Source organism: Ranitomeya variabilis, chromosome 5 (genome assembly GCF_051348905.1).
Source record: "Ranitomeya variabilis isolate aRanVar5 chromosome 5, aRanVar5.hap1, whole genome shotgun sequence".
In the NCBI taxonomy this organism is placed as follows: Eukaryota; Metazoa; Chordata; class Amphibia; order Anura; family Dendrobatidae; genus Ranitomeya; species Ranitomeya variabilis.
This window is the reverse complement of record NC_135236.1, coordinates 428,204,051-428,221,406: the sequence shown is the minus strand read 5'-3', so window position 1 is coordinate 428,221,406 and position 17,356 is coordinate 428,204,051.

The window sequence follows — 17,356 nt, the reverse complement described above, 5'->3', positions numbered from 1 at the left end:
CTGGATGAAAGATGAAGGACTTCACCTAGAGACGTCACTGGTGAGTCAGTGTTACCTATACACTGACACTATACACTGTATGCTATATACAGAGGTCCTGTGTATAATGTCACCAGTGATCACTGTATAACCTCTACATAGACACTGCATACTAAGTACAGATCTCCTGTGAATACTGGCACTTATGGTGATAGTATTGTGTTTTGTTTTTTTTATTACTGATCAGTATTGTAGTATTCAGTCACTATGTGGTGGTAATATGTGGTCTGGAAATGGTGTTGCGGTATTTGTCCCTTGTATGTGCTATTTAGTCACCATGTGGTGGTAATATGTGGTCTTGACATGGTGTAGCGGTATTTGTTCCTTGTATGTGATATTATTCGATCACTGTGGTTGTAATATGTGGTCTGGTCATGGTGCGGTGGTATTTGTTCCTTGTATGTGATATTATTGGTCATTTTAAAAATTGAAAAATAAATCAAAATATACCTAAATTGTATTGCATATTTTAACAAATATTTAATAGGTTACAGTAGAGTAGGGCCTGGCCAAAAGTGTCTACCGTGTTATGGTGGCGGCTTACAAAATCTTTGTAACATGACACACATGACCCCGTTGCATGACCCCGTTGCATGACCCCGTCACATGACCCCGTCACATGACTGGGGGGCCCACAGTGTCTGAACAGCCCGGGGCCCTGGCTACCCTTAATCCACCCCTGGCGATAGTCTCTGATGAATGGGGGGACACTGAAAGCGATAGTCGCTGATGGATTGGGCTTCACATGGAATGCTGTACTCTCTCCACATATCACAGGATGAGTACTGAATCGCTCTTTTTGCCTCTAATAAATTGCTTCTAATATGAGCACAATCAATCAGGTTCACTTTAAAGAGTATCTGTCATTTTAAGTTTTATTTTGTAAATCACTAATGCATTTAAAAATAAGCATCTCTGTAATGTATGTTATCGGAAAAATCTGCCTCTTTCTCCATTCTGATCATTAATTTTCTAAATTCTCAATAAATTCACAGGTAAAATCTTATTCAGTGAAGAAATAACTTTACATTACTGATTAGATAGAAGATGACAGTTAACCTCCTACACCTTATAGTAATAACTAACCACCATTGTATCTTCTTGCAATAATCATATCTCTGTGTTTCCCTATAATAAAAATGATGTTTCTTACACTGAGGTCCCACAGCCACCCATACACACTTTAATGGCCATCCCAGGCCCACATACACAATATGGTAACCCACAGTCCCTATACACAAGCCCTCAAAGTCACACACATAGTACAGTATGTCCTTTACTACCTATACCCAGTATGATTACCCATATCTCCTATACACAGAAGGATGCTCCATGCTCCTTAACACTCATAGACCTCTATACACAGTATGATACCCTATAGTTCCCTATAAACAGTATGAAGCCCCATATCTCCAATACACAGTATGATGCCTTCTATAAACTGTATGATGCCTTGCCTCTTAGCCATCACTTCACAGCATGATGGCACATACTCGCCTATACACAGTATGATGCCCTATAGCTCCCTATATGCAATATGATTTTCCATAGCGACTTATACACAATATGATGCCACTTAGTCCTTATATACAGTATGATGGCACCATAGCACCAATACACAGTACGATGCCTATAGACTGACATAAACTGTATGATGCTTGTAACCACCAATGCACAGCATGATGGTACATATTCCCCTATATGCAGTATGATCCCTATAGCTACCTATGTACAATATGAGGCCACTTACTTCCCTATATATAGGATGATGGCCCTCTGTTATGACCTGGTGGGTACGGAGCGGTGCTGAGATGACCTGGTGGGCAAAACCAATCATGGACTCACTAAGGAGCAGCACTGAAATGACCTGGTGGGTAAAACAAAAAATAGGACTAGCTCTGAGGAGGTGGTAACTTCACTGACCACAATCCCTACTCCTAACACCAACACTAGAAATAGCCGTGGAGCGTACCTAACTCTGCTCAGACGCCTCTGCACAGCCTAAGAACTAGCTACCCCTAAAGATGGAAACAGAAAGCTATCTCGCCTCAGAGAAACCCCCAAAGGAAGATAGCCCCCCACCAATATTGACGGTGAGTGGAGAGGGAAATGACAAACTCAGAAATGAAACTAGATTTTTTAGCAAAGGAGGCCACTACTATCTAAATAGACAGAGATAGGATAGGTTGCTGTGCGGTCAGTATAAAAACTAAAAGTCCACGCAGAGTTTACAAAAATAACCACCACACCGACTCACGGTGTGGAGGGGCAAATCTGCGACCCCAGAGCTTCCAACTAGCCAGAATATTTCATAATGACGAGCTGGACAAAGAGACATAAATTGAACTGAACAGAAGGTCATAAGCAGGAAACACCCAAAAAGTAGCAGACTTATCTTAAGCTGAAAATGGATTGGCCAACAGAGAACTTCCAGGAAAGGACTGAATCCACAGGAAATACATTGACAGCTGGCATCCACTAAAGCCAAAAGCCCAGTTAAATAACAAGGCCAGGAAACCGATTAGTGAATGCTAAGTTCCACTTGAAACCACCAGAGGGAGCCCAAGAGCAGAACTCCCAAAAATACCATTCGCAACCACAGGATGGAGCCCAAGAACGGAATTCACAACAGTACCCCCCCTTCAGGAGGGGTCACCGAACCCTCACCAGAGCCCCCAGGCCGATCGGGACGAGCCAAATGAAAAGCACGTACCAAATCGGCAGCATGGACATCGGAGGCAAAAACCCAAGAGTTATCCTCCTGGCCATAACCCTTCCACTTGACCAAATACTGAAGTTTCCGCCTCGAAAGACGAGAATCCAAAATCTTCTCCACCACATATTCCAGCTCCCCCTCAACCAACAACGGAGCAGGAGGGTCAACGGAGGGAACCATGGGCACCACATATCTCCGCAACAAAGATCTATGGAACACATTATGAATGGAAAACGAAGCTGGAAGGGCCAAACGAAAAGACACCGGATTGATAATTTCCGAAATCCTATAAGGACCAATAAAACGAGGTTTGAACTTAGGGGAACAGACCTTCATAGGAACATGATGAGAAGACAACCAGACCAAATCCCCAACCCGAAGCCGGGGACCAATGCACCGACGGCGGTCAGCAAAACGTTGAGCCTTTTCCTGAGACAATGTTAAATTGTCCACCACATGAGTCCAAATCCGCTGCAACCTGTCCACCACAGAATCCACCCCATGACAGTCCGAAGACTCAACCTGCCCTGAAGAAATACGAGGATGAAAACCGAAATTGCAAAAAAAAGGCGAAACCAAAGTAGCCGAACTAGCCCGATTATTAAGGGCAAACTCGGCCAACGGCAAGAAGGTAACCCAATCATCCTGATCAGCAGACACAAAGCATCTCAAGTAGGTTTCCAAGGTCTGATTGGTTCGCTCCGTCTGTCCATTTGTCTGAGGGTGAAATGCCGAAGAAAAAGACAAATTAATGCCCATTCTACCACAAAAAGACCGCCAAAACCTAGAAACAAACTGGGTACCTCTGTCAGACACAATATTCTCCGGAATACCATGCAAACGAACCACATGCTGGAAAAACAAAGGAACCAAATCAGAGGAGGAAGGCAACTTAGGCAAAGGTACCAAATGGACCATTTTAGAAAACCGGTCACAAACCACCCAGATGACAGACATCTTCTGAGACACAGGAAGATCGGAAATAAAATCCATGGAAATATGCATTCAGGGCCTCTCAGGGATAGGCAAGGGCAAAAGCAACCCACTAGCACGAGAACAGCAGGGCTTAGCCCGAGCACAAATTCCACAGGACTGCACGAAGGAACGCACATCCCGTGACAAAGAAGGCCACCAAAAGGACCTGGCAACCAAATATCTGGTTCCAAAGATCCCAGGATGACCAGCCAACACCGAACAATGGATCTCAGAAATCACCTTATTAGTCCATCTATCAGGAACAAACAATTTCCCCACAGGACAGCGGTAGGGTCTATCAGCCTGAAACTCCTGAAGCACCTGCCGCAAATCAGGGGAGATAGCAGAAAGAATCACCCCCTCTTTGAGAATACCAGCCGGCTCACGGACTCCAGGAGAATCAGGCAAAAAACTCCTAGACAAGGCATCAGCTTTCACATTCTTAGATCCCGGAAGATATGAGACCACAAAATCAAAACGGGAGAAAAACAAAGTCCACCGAGCCTGTCTAGGATTCAAGCGCTTGGCCGACTCAAGGTAAATCAGATTCTTATGGTCGGTCAAGACCACAACACGATGCTTGGCTCCCTCAAGCCAATGTCACCACTCCTCGAATGCCCACTGCCCACTTCATAGCCAACAACTCCCGATTGCCGACATCATAATTATGCTCAGCAGGCGAAAACTTTCTGGAGAAGAAAGCACACGGCTTCAACACAGAGCCATCAGAGCTTCTCTGAGACAGACCAGCTCATGCCCCAATCTCAGAAGTGTCAACCTCAACCTGAAAAGGGAGAGAAACATCTGGCTGACGCAACACAGGGGCAGAAGTAAAACGTTGCTTAAGCTCCTGAAAGGCCTACACAGCCGCAGAGGACCAATTCACCACATCTGCACCTTTCTTGGTCAAATCGGTCAGAGGTTTAACCACAGTAGAAAAATTAGCAATGAAGCGATGATAAAAATTAGCAAAGCCCAAAAATTTCTGAAGGCTCTTCACAGATGTGGGCTGAGTCCAATCATAAATAGCCTGGACCTTAACAGGGTCCATTTCAATAGCTGAGGGAGAAAAAATAAACCCCAGAAAAGAAACCTTCTGAACTCCAAAAAGGCACTTAGACCCCTTCACAAACAGTGTATTAGCACGAAGAATCTGAAATACCATCCTGACCTGCTTCACATGAGTCTCCCAATCATCGGAAAAAACTAAAATATCATCCAAATATACAATCATAAATTTATCCAAATACTCCCGGAAAATATCATGCATAAAGGACTGAAACACAGATGGAGCATTAGAGAGCCCGAAAGGCATCACAAGATATTCAAAATGGCCTTCGGGCGTATTAAATGCTGTTTTCCATTCATCACCCTGTTTGATGCGAACCAGATTATACGCCCCTCGAAGGTCAATCTTGGTAAACCAGCTAGCCCCTTTGATCCGAGCAAACAAATCAGAAAGCAAAGGCAAAGGGTACTGGAATTTGACCGTGATCTTATTGAGAAGGCGATAATCTATACAGGGCCTCAAGGAGCCATCCTTCTTGGCAACAAAAAAGAACCCCGCTCCCAACGGTGATGAAGACGGGCGAATATGCCCCTTCTCCAAGGACTCTTTTACATAAGTCCGCATAGCGGTATGCTCTGGCACAGACAGATTGAAAAGTCGACCCTTAGGGAACTTACAGCCAGGAATCAAATTAATAGCGCAATCACAGTCCCTATGAGGAGGCAGAGGACTGGATTTAGGCTCCTCAAATATATCCTGGAAATCTGACAAAAACTCAGGAACCTCAGAAGAAGGGGACGAGGAAATTGACATCAGAGGAATGTCACTATGTATCCCCTGACAACCCCAACTAGTCACGGACATGGATTTCCAATCCAGCACTGGATTATGTACCTGTAACCATGGAAACCCCAGCACAACCACATCATGCAAATTATGCTACGCCAAAAAGCGAATATTTTCCTGATATGCTGGAGCAATGTTCATGGCTAACTGTGTCCAGTACTGAGGTTTATTCTTGGCCAATGGCGTAGCATCAATCCCCCTCAAGGTAATAGGGCTCTGCAACGGCTCCAAGGAAAAACCACAGCGCTTGGCAAATTCCAGGTCCATTAAGTTCAGGGCAGCGCCAGAATCCACAAATGCCATTACAGAAAAGGACAACAATGAGCAAATCAGGGTAACAGACAAGAGAAATTTAGGCTGTAAAGTACTGATGGTAACCGACCTAGCAACCCTCTTAGTTCGCTTCGGGCAGTTAGAGATAGCATGAGTAGCGTCACCACAGTAAAAACACAGCCCATTCTGACATCTGCCAAACATGGTGTAAAATCAAAAGCTGTTTGAAGACACTGCTCTTGTGTGTGTGTGTGGTTCCATCTGCATAAAGCTAGAGAACCTGTGAACATACCCTAATATTTTATTTTTACGAGCTTCTTTAACAAGTTATTTCCTTTGAGCAAGGACTCATTCGCATGTCAGTGATTTTTTGCAAAAAATAAACTGAACTATTTTAATTGATGTTTTGGATCAGATTTTCATTAGTGTTTGGTCAGTGTGCCAGTTTTAACCATCGTTGTTTTACATACAAGAATGTGTCTTAAACTTCTAACAAACATTAAAATTGGACTCTACTAAGACGCAGCTAGAGTGACATCCTAGTTCTGTTCATGTTTTCCATGGACCTATAGACCTGCATTGGTTAATTTGATCTTTGACTGAAATAAAGCAAACAAGACTCCATGTTTTGCCCAGTTGTCCGCAAAGACACAAATATTTCACAACCCCTACAAAGACCCATACACTCTAATGGATGCGAGTTCTATCCATGAAAAAAGTGGATAGAACTCGTCTTTGAAAAACTGTTGTCTGGATGAGGCTTACTTGGAGGTAATTTTTCTCTTTACAGTCTCTACAGAAAAGGAAACATCAACTTTAATAAATGGATGCTTCAAATAGAAAGCATAACATTTAGAAAGTCATTATTTCTTTATAAGTGAGATAACAGTGAATTATACTATATTGTGAATTGTGGCATGTTGTAAATGTGGATTTATTTACATTTTTAACTTCTACTCTTTTATTTTATGACATGAATAGTGAAAATGAGAAAATGAAACAACTATGGTGTTATGAATATCATTGTAAGATTTATTACTATACATAAAATGTTGGGATTAATGTAGTGTAAAAATTAAATGCTATTGAAGTGACCCTCAAAAGACCAATAGAGTGAAAACAATGACATACAGTACAATGGAAGAAGGACAAGCCGATAGCAATTGTTTTGTAAATTGAAATATCATCATTAAATTCTATGCAGTAACTTTCAGGTGAATTATCTCAACATGTTTTATACAGTACACTGTATTTGTATTAACCTCGGGGGGTACCTATTAGTTTTGTGTGAAATATGTTTCCTTTCTGTAATTTCAGTTTAATTGAATGTTTGGTCAATGGTTTTAAGAATGAGCAGAAAACATATTAAAATGAAAGAAAAAAAAAATTTAACACCTTTTCTTTCAAATAATTTTGATAAAATGTTTAAATAAGTTAAATATGGGGAAGAAAGGGAAATATAAGGAGAATTAGGAATAGAGGAAAGAAAAAAAGGGCTTATAGGAGGGAGAGTAGGAAAATGGGAAAGGTAAATGAAAGGAAAAACAAGGGAGAACTCTGTTTTCATTGTCATTGTAAAATGTCTACATAAATAAGATAACAGAAATATATACAAACAAAAAAAACAGTAATTTCCCTTATTACCAAAATGTACTAGGATTAGCAAGAGAACAAGAATTCAAAGGTTTGGAGAGATCAAGGAAAAACTGGACCAGCATATCCATTTTTTGTTATTAAGTTATTATTAACAATGTAATAAATCAATTCAAGTGATTTATGAAGAACATTTTTTTCCAGAATTTCAAAAAAACTGTGTTATCAATTTTTTTACCATCAGAAAATTATGGAATATAGCGTATTTAAAAGAATGGTCTATATTTTCCAAATCAACTGAAAGAAGGGCCATTTGGGAAGTATTCGATAAATTCTTGTTGAGAAGTCTATTGATTGAAGAGGATACTTGATACCATGAAGGTGAAATCTTAGGGCAATTCCAGAAAATATGGAGAAGACTACCTTGCTGACCACAGTTTCTCCAACATAGAGGTGAAACATAGGTGAAAGTTCTGAATTTATGTGGTATAATCTATTTGGGGAATAGTACCATTTAACAAACATTTTAAAATAAGATTCATGCAAATGCATAGATATATTAGAGACGTAGGTAAAAGTAAAGGCATTTTCCCATTGTTCGGGGAGAAATGAAGTATTTAGATCGGATTGCCATCTTGTCATATAAGGATTTTTCATAAAAGAGTGTTGTTATTAAAACAGTTATATAAATATTTCGTACTCCAGAAAATGTTATGAATGATGTTATCCCACAGAGTGCTTATAGTTTCTGATAAATGGAATTCACTGGACAAAAGGTTTTGAACATGTTCTTTTAAAATCAGGATGTGTAAGAAGTCCAAAGCTGAGAGGTTATGTTTATATATGTGGTCTTTGAAACATATAACATTAACACAGTTATGAATGTCCCTGATTTTTTTTAGGCCTTTTTTAGTCCAAAGAAAAGGAAAAGAAGAATTGTTTAACATTGCAACAAAATGCAAGGAGTTCTTGATTTGTTTGCATTTTTTTTATTTTCTTATTAGGTTTTCTATGTTTGTTCCAACCATTTACTATAGCTTGGAAAATGGGCTCAGATGGTTTAGTAATGAAGGGATTAAGTAAACGTTTGTATACTCGATCTTGGAGATACAGTTCTGGCAAAAATTTAGAGACCACCAAATCAAAACCCAGCCGTGGGCAGCTCAATCTCCAGACCTGAACCCCATTGAAAACCTCTGGAATGTAATCAAGAGGATGATGGATAGTCACAAGCCATCAAACAAAGAATAACTGCTTACATTTTTGTGCCAGGAGCAGTGTGAAAGACTGGTGGAAAGCATGCCAAGACGCATGAAAGCTGCGATTAAAAATCATGGTTATTCCACAAAATATTGATTTCTGAAGTCTTCCTGAGATAAAACATTAGTATTGTTGTTTCTAAATGATTATGAACTTGTTTTCTTTGCATTATTTGAGGTCTGAAAGCACTGTTTTTTAAAAAAAAAATTACCATTTTTCTTTGTCAGAAAAAAATACAAAATGTATTGCTTGGAAATTCGGAGACATGTTGTCAGACGTTTATAGAGTAAAAGAACAATTTACATTTTGCTCAAAAATATACCTATAAAGAGAAAAATCAGACAAACTGAACATTTTGCAGTGGTCTCTTAATTTTTGCCAGAGCTGTAGTTATATAATTATTTTGGAAAATTTCCAATTCTAGCCAAGAAGGTGAAGAATAGTGTTGAGCGATACCGTCCGATACTTGAAAGTATCGGTATCGGAAAGTATCGGCCGATACCGGCAAAGTATCGGATCCAATCCGATACCGATACCCGATACCAATACAAGTCAATGGGACTCAAGTATCGGACGGTATTCCTGATGGTTCCCAGGGTCTGAAGGAGAGGAAACTCTCCTTCAGGCCCTGGGATCCATATAAATGTGTAAAAGAAAGAATTAAAATAAAAAATATCGCTATACTCACCTGTCCGACGCAGCCTGGACCTCAGCGAGGGAACCGGCAGCGTTGTTTGTTTAAAATTCGCGCTTTTACTTGGTTACGTGAAGTCCCGGCTTGTGATTGGTCAGGGCGGCCATGTTGCCGGGACGCGGACCAATCACAGCAAGCCGTGACGAAATTACGTCACGGCTTGCTGTGATTGGTCCGCGTCCCGGCAACATGGCCGCCATTAACCAATCACAAGCCGTGACGTCACGGGAGGCTGGACACGCGCGCTTTTTAAAAAGCGCGCGTGTCCAGCCTCCAGTGACGTCCCGGCTTATGATTGGTCACGGCGCCATGTTGCCGGGACGCGGACCAATCACAGCAAGCCGTGACGAAATTACGTCACGGCTTGCTGTGATTGGTCCGCGTCCCGGCAACATGGCCGCCATTAACCAATCACAAGCCGTGACGTCACGGGAGGCTGGACACGCGCGCTTTTTAAAATGGGCGCGTGTCCAGCCTCCCGTGACGTCCCGGCTTGTGATTGGTTGCGCCGCGGTCAACCAATCACAAGCCGGGAGGCTGGACACGCGCGCATTTTAAAATTTTAAAATGCGCGCGTGTCCAGCCTCCCGGCTTGTGATTGGTTGATCGCGGCGCAACCAATCACAAGCCGGGACGTCACGGGAGGCTGGACACGCGCCCATTTTAAAATGCGCGCGTGTCCAGCCTCCCGTGACGTCACGGCTTGTGATTGGTTGCGTCTCCCATGTGACTGCGACGCAACCAATCACAAAGCCGGGACGTAATTTTAAAATCCTTAAGGACCTGAAATTACGTCACGGCTTGCTGTGATTGGTTGCGTCGCCCATGTGACTGCGACGCAACCAATCACAACGCCGGAACGTAATTTTAAAATCCTGAAGGACCTGAAATTACGTCACGGCTTGCTGTGATTGGTTGCGTCCCGGTCACATGGGCGGCACGCAACCAATCACAAGCCGGGACTCACGTAAAGGAAAGAAAAGCGCGAATTTTAAACAAAGAACGTTGCCGCATCCCTCGGTAAGGTGCAGGCTGCGTCGGAGAGGTGAGTATAGCAATATTTTTTATTTTAATTCTCTCTTTTACACATTTTTACATTAATGTTGTATCGATACCGATACCCGATATCACAAAAATATCGGATCTCGGTATCGGAATTCCGATACAGCAAGTATCGGCCGATACCCGATACTTGCAGTATCGGAATGCTCAACACTAGTGAAGAATGTTGTGTAAACCATTTTGCACTTAGCCTAATTAGGTCAGCTAAGTAGTAGGCTTCAGGGTTAGGAAGACCAAGTCCTCCAGTTAATTTGTTTTTTATTTAACCCTAGCTCTTTTCTTATTGCAGACGTAGTTGTTAATCAAATTTTGGAGTTTAGTTAAATATAATGATGGATTTGTTAAAGAAAGGGTTATGAAAAAATAGAGGATTTGGGGAGAATGAACATTTTTACTACCATAATTCTTCCTCCCCAAGATTTCTCGGAATAACCATAACTTAATATATCACTAGAAATAATCTTAATAAGGATTTCCATATTCAAAGATATAATGGTTTTAGTTAAGAAAATACAGTAAGAGAAATAAATGTTTGATCCCTTGCTAAATTTGTAAGTTTGCCCACTGACAAAGACGTGAACAGTGTATAATTTTAAGGATAGGTTAATTTTAACATTAAGAGATAGAATATCAAATATAAAATCCAGAAAATCACATTGTAAAAATAATATAATTTTTTTTGCATTTTGCAGAGAAATAAGTATTTGATGATTTTAACCCCTCTGTGACCTTAGACGTACTATCCCGTCGAGGTGACCTGGGCCTATCTGACCCTCAACGGGATAGTACGTCATACGCGATCGGCCGCGCTCACGGGGGGAGCGCGGCCGATCGCAGCCGGGTGTCAGCTGACTATCGCAGCTGACATCCGGCACTATGTGCCAGGAGCGGTCACGGACCGCCCCCGGCACATTAACCCCCGGCACACCGCGATCAAACATGATCGCGGTGTACCGGCGGTATAGGGAAGCATCGCGCAGGGAGGGGGCTCCCTGCGGGCTTCCCTGAGACCCCCGGAGCAACGCGATGTGATCGCGTTGCTCAGAGGGTCTCCTACCTCCCTCCTCGCCGCAGGTCCCGGATCCAAGATGGCCGCGGCATCCGGGTCCTGCAGGGAGGGAGGTGGCTTACTCAGAGCAGACACTTGGTAAGCCTGCAGCCCTGCACAGCAGATCGTCGATCTGACAGAGTGCTGTGCACAATGATCTGTGATGTCCCCCCCTGGGACAAAGTAAAAAAGTAAAAAAAAAATTCCCCACATGTGTGTAAAAAAAAAATAAAAAAAATATCCTAAATAAAGAAAAAAAAAAAATATTATTCCCATAAATACATTTCTTTAGCTAAATAAAATAAAAAAATAATAAAAGTACACATATTTAGTATCGCCGCGTCCGTAACGACCCAACCTATAAAACTGCCCCACTAGTTAACCCCTTCAGTAAACACCGTAAGAAAAAAAAAAAAAAAAACGAGGCAAAAAACAACGCTTTATTATCATACCGCCGAACAAAAAGTGGAATAACACGCGATCAAAAAGACTGATATAAATAACCATGGTACCGATGAAAACGTCATCTTGTCCCGCAAAAAACAAGCCATGATACAGCATCATCAGCAAAAAAATAAAAAAGTTATAGTCCTGAGAATAAAGCGATACCAAAATAATTATTTTTTCTATAAAATAGTTTTTATCGTATAAAAGCGCCAAAACATAAAAAAAATGATATAAATGAGATATCGTTGTAATCGTACTGACCCGACGAATAAAACTGCTTTATCAATTTTACCAAACGCGGAACGGTATAAACGCCTCCCCCAAAAGAAATTCATGAATAGCTGGTTTTTGATCACTCTACCTCACAAAAATCGGAATAAAAAGCGATCAAAAAATGTCACGTGTCCGAAAATGTAACCAATAAAAACGTCAACTCGTCCCACAAAAAACAAGATCTCACATGACTCTGTGGACTCAAAAATGAAAAAATTACAGCTCTCAAAATGTGGTAATGCAAAAAATATTTTTTGCAATGAAAAGCGTCTTTCAGTGTGTGACGGCTGCCAATCATAAAAATCCGCTAAAAAACCCGCTATAAAAGTAAATCAAACCCCCCTTCATCACCCCCTTAGTTAGGGAAAAATTAAAAAATTAAAAAATGTATTTATTTCCATTTTCCCATTAGGGTTAGGGTTAGGGTTAGGGCTAGAGTTAGGACTAGAGTTAGGGTTAGGGTTAGGGCAAGGGTTAGGGTTAGGGCTAGGGTTAGGGCTAGGGTTGGGGCTAGGGTTAGGGCTAGGGTTGGGGCTAGGGTTAGGGCTAGGGTTAGGGTTAGGGCTAGGGTTCGGGCTAGGGTTCGGGCTAGGGTTAGGGCTAGGGTTAGGGCTAGGGTTGGGGCTAGGGTTAGGGCTAGGGTTATTGCTAGGGTTAGGGCTAGGGTTGGGGCTAGGGTTGGGGCTACAGTTAGGGTTGGGGCTAAAGATAGGGTTAGGGTTTGGATTACATTTATGGTTGGGAATAGGGTTGGTTTGTCTGGGTTAGAGGAGTGGTTAGGGTTACTGTTGGGATTAGGGTAAGGGGTGTGTTTGGATTAGGGTTTCAGTTATAATTGGGGGGTTTCCACTGTTTAGGCACATCAGGGGCTCTCCAAATGGGACATGGCTAGTGTTGAGCGATACCGTCCGATACTTGAAAGTATCGGTATCGGAAAGTATCGGCCGATACCGGCAAAATATCGGATCCAATCCGATACCGATACCCGATACCAATACAAGTCAATGGGACTCATGTATCGGACGGTATTCCTGATGGTTCCCAGGGTCTGAAGGAGAGGAAACTCTCCTTCAGGCCCTGGGAACCATATAAATGTGTAAAAGAAAGAATTAAAATAAAAAATATCGCTATACTCACCTCTCCGACGCAGCCGGGACTTCAGCGAGGGAACCGGCAGCGTTGTTTGTTTAAAATTCGCGCTATTACTTGGTTACGTGAATTCCCGGCTTGTGATTGGTCAGGTCGGCCATGTTGCCGGGACGTGGACCAATCACAGCAAGCCGTGACGAAATTACGTCACGGCTTGCTGTGATTGGTCCGCGTCCCGGCAATATGGCCGCCCTGACCAATCACAAGCCGTGACGTCACGGGAGGCTGGACACGCGCTCATTTTAAAATGGGCGCGTGTCCAGCCTCCCGTGACGTCACGGCTTGTGATTGGTTGCGCCGCGGTCAACCAATCACAAGCCGGGAGGCTGGACGCGCTCATTTTAAAATGGGCGCGTGTCCAGCCTCCCGTGACGTCACGGCTTGTGATTGGTTGCGCCGCGGTCAACCAATCACAAGCCGGGAGGCTGGACGCGCTCATTTTAAAATGGGCGCGTGTCCAGCCTCCCGTGACGTCACGGCTTGTGATTGGTTGCGCCGCGGTCAACCAATCACAAGCCGGGAGGCTGGACGCGCTCATTTTAAAATGGGCGCGTGTCCAGCCTCCCGTGACGTCACGGCTTGTGATTGGTCAGGGCGGCCATATTGCCGGGACGCGGACCAATCACAGCAAGCCGTGACGTAATTTCGTCACGGCTTGCTGTGATTGGTCCGCGTCCCGGCAACGTGGCCGACCTGACCAATCACAAGCCGGGAATTCACGTAACCAAGTAATAGCGCGAATTTTAAACAAACAACGCTGCCGGTTCCCTCGCTGAAGTCCCGGCTGCGTCGGAGAGGTGAGTATAGCGATATTTTTTATTTTAATTCTCTCTTTTACACATTTTAACATTAATGTTGTTGCGATACCCGATACCGATACCACAAGAGTATCGGAATCCCGGTATCGGAATTCCGATACAGCAAGTATCGGCCGATACCCGATACTTGCAGCATCGGAATGCTCAACACTAGACATGGCATCCGATCTGAATTCCAGCCAATTCTGCGTTGAAAAAGGAAAACAGTGCTCCTTCCCTTCAGAGCTCTCCCGTGTGCCCAAACAGGGGTTTACCCCAACATATGGGGTATCAGCGTACTCAGTACAAATTGGACATCATCTTTTGGGGTCCAATTTCTCCTGCTACCCTTGGGAAAATACAAAACTGGGGGCCAAAAAATAAGTTTTGTGGGAAAAAAAAGGATTTTTTATTTTCACGGCTCTGCGCTGTAAACTGTAGTGAAACACTTGGGGGTTCAAAGTTCTCACAACACATCTAGATAAGTTCCTTGGGGGGGTCTAGTTTCCAATATGGGGTCACTTGTGGGGGGGTTGTACTGTTTGGGTACATCAGGGGCTCTGCAAATGCAACGTGACGCCTGCAGACCAATCCATTTAAGTCTGCTGTTGTGGATTCTGTTTGTGGGCTCCCTCTGGTGGTTACTGCTGGTACTGGGTGACTTTGGTGGGTTGCGGCCTTTGGTTTCCACCTGTCCATCAGAGGCTGGGTGTTTCCTATTTTACCTGGCCTTTCTGTCATTCCCTTGCCGGCTATCAATGTATTCAGATGTGCTCTGTTTGGTTCCTGCCTACCTGCTCCCAGATCTTTCAGGATAAGCTAAGTGCTGATTTTCAGTTGTTTGGTTTTTTGTCCAGCTTGCTTATTATGTCTCTATGCTAGCTGGTAGCTCTAGTGGACTGAGGTTCTCCCCATGTGCCATGAGTTGGCACATGGGTTCTTGTAATCTCAGGATGGTTTTTTTGATTAGGGTTTTTTGCTGACCGCTCAGACCCCTTTTGTATCATTCTGCTTTCTAGTTTACAGCGGGCCTCAATTTGCTAAACCTATATATATCATCTCTATGTGTGTGCCTTCCTCTCATTTCACCGTCAATACATGTGGGGGGCAACTATACCTTTTGGGGTTCATCCCTCTGGAGGCAAGTGAGGTCTTTATTTTCTCTGCAGTACTAGTTAGCTCTTAGGCTGGTGCGTGGCGTCTAGAACCAACGTAGGCACGCTCCCTGGCTATCTCTAGTTGCGTTTGTCAGGCGTAGGGCAGCGGTCAGCCCAGGTTCCATCACCCTAGAGCTCGTCCGTTATTTATTTGTACCTTGCTTGTCCTGTGCTATCCCTAGCCATTGGGGATTCATGACAGTATAGCCGGCCCACAAAGTGTTAATTGTTTGGGCTGAAGCAGGAGAAAAAGAAGTGTTTAAGGGAAATTTTTTTTTTTTTTTTTTTCCTTCAGAGTTTTGCTGCCTAGCCCTTAATTGCTGTCTAGCTGCTTCTTACCTCCTCTTAACCCTTGAATGGCTCTGATCTTAGCTGTTTAACATGGATGTCCAGAGTTTGGCTTCCAGCCTGAGTAATCTCGCGGCAAAAGTTCAAAACATACAGGATTTTGTTGTTTACACTCCCATGTCTGAACCTAGAATTCCTATTCCAGAGTTCTTCTCTGGAGATAGATCTACCTTCCTGAATTTCAGGAACAATTGTAAATTGTTTCTTTCTTTAAAATCTCGCTCCTCTGGAGACCCTGCTCAACAGGTCAGGATTGTAATATCTTTCCTGCGGGGCGACCCTCAGAATTGGGCATTTGCATTGGCACCAGGGGATCCTGCATTGCTCAGTGTGGATGCGTTTTTTCTGGCATTGGGATTGCTCTATGAGGAACCCAACCTGGAGATTCAGGCTGAAAAGGCTTTGTTAGCCCTCTCTCAGGGGCATGATGAAGCGGAAATATATTGTCAAAAATTTCGGAAATGGTCGGTGCTTACTCAGTGGAATGAGTGCGCCCTGGCTGCAAACTTCAGAAATGGTCTTTCTGAGGCCATTAAGGATATTATGGTGGGGTTCCCTACGCCTACAGGTCTGAATGAGTCTATGGCTATGGCCATTCAGATTGATCGGCGTTTACGGGAGCGCAAACCCGTGCACCAGTTGGCGGTGTCTTCTGAACAGGCACCTGAGACTATGCAATGTGATAGAATTCAGTCCAGAAGTGAACGGCAAAATTATAGGCGGAAAAATGGATTGTGTTTTTATTGTGGTGATTCAGCTCATGCTATATCAGCATGCTCTAAACGCACAAAAAAGCTTGATAAATCTTTTGCCATTGGTACTCTGCAGCCTAAGTTCATTTTGTCTGTGACTCTGATTTTTTCACTGTCTTCCATTTCCGTTGATGCCTATGTGGATTCGGGCGCTGCCCTGAGTCTTATGGATTGGTCATTTGCTAAACGCTGCGGTTTTAGTCTGGAGCCTCTGGAAGTTCCTATTTCTCTGAAGGGAATTGACTCTACACCATTGGCTATGAATAAACCGCAGTATTGGACACAAGTGACCATGCGCATGACTCCCGTTCATCAGGAAGTGATTCGCTTCCTTGTACTGTATAATTTACATGATGTACTAGTGCTGGGTCTGCCATGGTTACAAACTCATAATCCTGTCCTGGACTGGAAAACAATGTCTGTGTTAAGCTGGGGATGTCAGGGGGTTCATGATGATGCACCTCCGATTTCAATCGCTTCATCTACTCCTTCTGAGATCCCTGAGTTTTTGTCTGACTATAGGGATGTTTTTGAGGAGCCTAAGCTCCATTCGCTCCCTCCTCATAGAGATTGTGACTGTGCTATAGAATTGATTCCTGGCAGTAAGTTCCCTAAGGGTCGTTAATTTAATCTGTCACTGCCAGAGCATACTGCTATGCGGAATTATATTAAGGAGTCCTTGGAAAAGGGACATATTCGTCCATCTTCGTCCCCTCTGGGAGCAGGTTTTTTTTTCGTGGCAAAAAAAGATGGTTCCCTGAGGCCTTGTATAGATTATCGCCTTCTGAATAAGATTACAGTCAAATATCAGTATCCATTGCCATTATTGACTGATTTGTTTGCTCGCATTAAGGGGGCTAGGTGGTTCACTAAGATAGATCTTCGCGGTGCGTATAATCTGGTGCGGATAAAACAGGG